The sequence below is a fragment of the Chelon labrosus genome (genome assembly GCF_963514085.1).
Source record: "Chelon labrosus genome assembly, contig: SCAFFOLD_31, whole genome shotgun sequence".
NCBI lineage: Eukaryota > Metazoa > Chordata > Actinopteri > Mugiliformes > Mugilidae > Chelon > Chelon labrosus.
In genome coordinates, this window is record NW_028181545.1 from 194,512 (window position 1) to 200,511 (window position 6,000).

Genomic DNA, 6,000 nt, shown 5'->3' on the forward strand with positions numbered 1-6,000 from the left:
GCAGCCTCTTTTCAATTTCTTTATCTCCTCAGTTCTCCATGGGGGTGTAGGTTTTGTCTTAATTGTTTTTGTTAAAAGAGGGGCCACTGAGTCCAGCGCTGATTTTAGATTTTTGTTAAAACTATTCACAATAAAATCACAGGGTGCTGGTAAAATCTCTGCAGGAGTGCTCTGTAAAATCTCTATAAAATTTGCAGCCACTTCAGAAGTAAGGTAGCGTTTCCTCACCGTTCTCACCGGGGCCTCCTGCTGGTTAAAACTGGTGATGTTAAAAAACACACAGTAGTGGTCAGACACAGCCAAGTCCACAACAGAGGACACACCCACGGACAGGTCATAGGTTATGACCAGGTCCAGGGTGCGCCCCCTGCTGTGGGTCGGCTGTGTGACATGCTGTTTTTAAATCCATACAGTTTAAAAGGTTTAAAAATTCCCCTGGACACAGAGTCCGAGGTGTTGTCTATGTGTAGATTAAAATCACCAGTTATTAAAATCCTATTATAGGTGGTGTGTATAATTGATAAAAAATCTGAAAATTCGCTGATAAAAGAGGTGGAGTACTGGGGTGGCCTGTAGACTATTATGCATATTATAGGAGGGCTGCTAAAAACAAAGGCATGGTGTTCGAATGAAGAGTAGCTGTTAAAAGGAACTTCATGTGAGGCCATCGCGGTTCTTGATATAGATGCCGTTCCTCCACCTTTTTTGCCCCCCCTAATAGAAAACAGAAAGTTAAAATCTGGTGGTGAAGCCTCAGTGAGAACAGCAGGTGCATCGGTGCCAAGCCATGTCTCTGTAAGGAGAATGCAGTCTAGGTCATTATCTACAATTAGATCATTTATGATAAAAGATTTGTTTATAAGAGAGCGCACATTCAGCACAGCCATTTTGATGTCTGTGCTGAACGTGCGCTCATCGTGGCATTTTACAGGGATGACAACTGACAACTGTATGGGGGATGAATTGTTTTAGCTAGCTGATGGTTTTACAGTCTGTGAACTCACCATAGACACTTGACTGGTGTCAACATCCAAACTAGGCCACCAGAAATATAATTTCCAAGGGTCCATGGTGTCTAAGGACGACCTGAGAATATACTGAGTCATGGACAGATAACCTGAGAGATCACCTGTTGGATCAGATGTGATGCCTCTCTGCAGCAGAGTGTTTCTTCTCAGTCTAGTGTGCTGTTAGAACAAAACCATGCTCTCCTGACATGAATTCAGACAGTTTACTGTTTGTAGTTACAACACATTCCCTGTGTGACAGCAGATATTTTGAAACTTATAGGAACAGGAACCTTCTTGCTGTGAGACATCAGTGTTAACCACCAAGCCACTGTGCCGCCCAACCAGAAAACAGCTGAATTGTATTATTATATTGCTTAATCAGCTTTTATAACTTGTTATATATAATATTATTTTAAGGATTCACAACAAGATAACAATAAAATCAATAATTATCATCAAATCTTATTCAGGCTGAGATCATTTCACGTCAGACACCTGTAGATTTTGTTTGGTGACTCTTAAATGACCTCTGACCTCTTGCTCCAGATGTTTCATTCTGTCGTCTGATCACAAACAGAAGCTGCAACTTGTCACCGTTTTGAAATGTTTATTTATGTTGGGATCTGAACCTGGTGGTGAGCTATGGAAGCTCACCATGCATAACCAAGTTAACCACATGTCTTGGAAACAAAGGGAAGCACCAGAACTCTAAGTCCCACAATCCTCCAGGTGTGAAAACTGGCCAAGCAGTTCACTGGCCGACAGTGGCATGTGACCTCTGAGGTCATCAGGTCATATAAAATGCGCTGCCAGGCCTTTGTTCTCTCTCTTATCCTCTTACCCTCTTCTCCTCCACTCCACACCTCCCCGGTGGAGACCCCCAGCTGCTCAGCTGCAGCTGGCTGCCAGGTAGTCTGCTAACAAAGAGCAGCTACTTGCAGGCCTGTTCTCCATACAGCAGCGAAGCGAGTTCCTGCTGAGGAATCTACACCAGCTCTTTTAGCCAACAAACAGAAGGTTTGCAGGCTAAACTCCCAAACAACAGGAGCCACACGGCTAGTTAGCACCGAGCTGCTAACAAGCCACTTCAAAGGACCTCAAGGAGCAGCCAGTTTCCCTCCAACGTCTGCCATCTGGGACACACAGCAAGGACTTCAACTTTTCCCAGCTCGGCCCTTCCATCAGCCAGCTTAAGGAGGAACACACCAGAAATGGACTTTCCACCAACTGGTAGTATGACCTGGGCCTAGTCAAGCTCAGCTAAGCTAAGCTATGCATAGAACTTTCATTTGATGTGATATTTGTTTTTATTGAGTTGTTTGAGTATTGTGATTTGATGTTAGTTTAGATTATGCAACACATAGACTCAGGGTCTTGCATGCTAAACTAACCATCCTTCCTCTAACCTAGCACCTCATAAAACTCTTATCACATTCCACATATCTACTGGCCAGCACATGGTCTGAGTGCCCCCACTCAGCAGCCATTGTTTCCTTTGTGTTCAAGACCTCAAGGCCCAAGCGGCCATCTTGGCACGCCCACAACCGGCGGCCATCTTGACACACCCACAACCAGCGGCCATTTTGGCACGCACATACACACACCCCCACACACTCACACACCTGTATAGAGTAGACTGTAGTTAGATTGTATGTTTGCTTTTATTCTTGTTAATAAATGTCTTTTAAACAAACCTGTCTGTTTAATATTGCACATGAGTGAATGTTGCCAACCTCTACACTGCCAAGAACTCCAAATTCCTTCACCTTGACTAGTTGTTAACGTGGTAATTTTTGGTTATAGTTAAGTTAATTATTAATCCGAAATCCAAATTGACAATTTAGTACAATTTATGAGACTGATTTGATTGATTGGCTATCTTTTCCCTTCCTAGAAGGGTGGTACCCCGAGGTGATCTGGTAATCCGGATCCAATTATTTAATAATAAATAATTATTTTTGATAATTATTAATTATTCATGATAGCCAAACCCCAATATTGAGTGCCTTGATACCCAGGCCCAACATATATTTACAGTATACAGGACATTCATTCATTTACAAACCTGTTCCTATGGTAACAGAGCTTAACGTCCAGACCTCGTGGAAGTACGGAGCGCTTGACAACGTCATCGTCCGCACAAACAAAGCTGGAAATGAAAGGGGACTGAAGCCTCTAGGAGGAATATGTGACATGGCTCTTTAAAACAGCAACGGTCAACACAAATTATAGTAAAAGAAAAACTGCAAGAGCTAAAAATCATCAAATATTTTCCTCATGGCACCAGATACAAAAAACAAAGGAAAAAAATACAAACACTTAAAAGAGTTAAGAGCTTGTTCTGTTCAGAGGAAATGGAGAAGAAGAGTTTGTTTCTGCTCAGATGCTAATCAGTCTCTCCAGTCGTTAGTTCACATTCAGATCCTTTAAATGAGGACTGGAGCCGCTGTACACTCTGAACCAAACTCAGAATTAACTCTGTGGCGTCAGGATGTCGTTAGTAGACTCTGTGTTTGGAAAACTGTGACGGGTGTTTTTTGGGAACATGGAGCTGCCAGACTTTTAACCAGAACCAGAACCTCCACCACAGACTGTAAAAATAAATAAAATAAAATAAAATGGACGCCATGTCACTTCCTCCCACTGGTCAAACTGAGGCTCGTATCCCAGGGATACGTGCGGCGCCATCTTGTTTCAGTTTGGATCCAGAGTCTGATCAGAGCCACGTTCCTCCTCTAGACTCACTGGTGTTTTGTTTTTTCATGCACTTATTTTATTTTAATTTACGGGACAGCTTCACAGAGGAGCTTTAGAGTCTATGTTGTCCACTGGCTCCCAGTACGTTTTAGAATACCATTTTAAGCTCATACTGATTAATTTTGAAATTCTTGGCGACCAGAGGCCCGGCTGAAATCAAAAGGGGACAGGGTGTTCACAGGGTGTTTTCCGATTTTCTGTTTTTAAAATTGCAGATTTCTATGTTTCTGTGAAGCTCTTAGTAAATTTGCAAAGTGCTAAGTAAATAAAGATTATTCTTACTGACAGATGTTATGTATTAGTGAATGTTCAGATGGGTCGACAGGTTATTTATGGTGTCTAATATATGAACATGTTTTAACCTCTTCTTCGTGGTGACAAATTTATTTCAGTTCTCTAAAATCCATTTTTACCCCTGCTCTGATAATACCTGCTTTTACAAGACTGTACACGCTCTGAAGTCCTGAGGGTTCATATTTAGACCGACGTCTTCCTCTGCTTTTAAAACCAAATGTTCAAATTAAATCTTCATTTACAGAGCAGCAGACTTTACAACCTACAGGTCCTGGGACGTCTAGAGAGGCTGAGGCTGAAGCTCTACGGATCTAACATAAATAATAATAATAATAATTAGAAACTATTTAGATATACTGTATTATACACATATTTGCTGTTGACGTTACACAGTTCACTGAGTTGTCATGGAATTAAAGGTAAATGGTCCGTGTACATTCTGGTATTTAGTTTTATTTTCTGGTATAAAATAAAAAATAAATAGTGAGCGTTTATTAGATTTTTTTAATTTAAATTCCACAGAAAAACTAAACAGGACTACTTCCTGGACCAAGGACTTGTTGAACTTCTATTTTTTTGAAAGAAAATTAAGCCAAAGATTGACTTGATTATTTTTTCAGGTTAAAAACAAAAACAAATTTGAAATAACAACAAAAAAAAATAAAAATGCATGGATCAGATTTTTTTTGTTTTTTCTTTTTAAATTTAAAAATAAACTCTCATTTATTTGTTTTCTATTTTACTTGAAATACCAAAAAGTACACGGACCGGTGTATGAACTGATTTACGAGTCTTTATGGGTCTTCATATTGCACTCAACTCAAACTCTTAATAAATGTGGATTTTCTTCAGAGAAACTCAGAGAGAATTGTGACATAGATGACAGTAGTGGAGCTGTTAATGAGTCGTATGTGAGAAGATCCTTTAAAAGCCAACTACTTAAATATCAACAGCATGTGATCACACACTGACTGAGTAGAAATGGAGGGTGTATTTTATAATCAGGAGCTTAATGTCGTTACTGTGACAACACTAACTTGTCCTCCTTTAGAGGCTGGTGCAGGGGGGGCTGGGAGGGGTCAGTAGATGAACTCTCCAGGGACCTCCTGCAGGGCGCTGAAGGACTCCTCGAACTTGAAGCGTTTGGAGACGGCCTTCTGCTCGGCAGCCAGGGCCTCCTTCTCTGAGGTGGAGCTGGACGACTGGCGGCACTGGCCCAGGGTGTAGGCAGCCACGACTATCAGCTCCTCCGTCACCAGGCCACCCACCTCCTCTGCCTCCTCCTCCTCCTCCCCGGCCATGCTGGACCTGCTGGGGGGTTCGGGGCTGCTGGCAGAGCTGCTGCTGACCTCCTGGTCCTCTGCTGGAACAATCTCCTCCACCGTCTGGGTGTCCTGAGGCTCTGAGGGCTAGAGCCAGGGGTGTTTGAGGCACTGCTCCGCTGTGGCCCGGTCCCAGATGACACTAAAGTGATGCCTCATGTATTCCTAGACATAGTACAGTATATTTTTTTTAGCATGGGCGCCGCCATCTTGTCATACTATGTCCCGTGACGTCAGTGAGTTGGTTGTCGTGGCAATATGTCCTGGTTGCTATGGTGACAGAATGAGAATGCTTGTTGAGGATAAGGTCTCCAACTCATCAGAGAGGGACGAAGGTCTGCACGCCAGCAGACAGTCGTATGCTGCCCAGTATGCAGAGATGCACAGATGTCAGCAGTAACAGTGCTGTACTTTAATAGATGTCTGTGCTTGGTTATCAGCCACAGCTGCTTCATTAACATCATGAGTCATATTAACAAACACTGAGTTCTTCTATTTATTTATAGCGTCATCTCTGCTAGAAAGTAGCCAGATAAATGACATTTCATTTCTAAAAGGACATGTCTTGTAGACGTGGTGTGTTTCCTCTGGAGTTAGTTAGTTAGTGTGGATGCTGG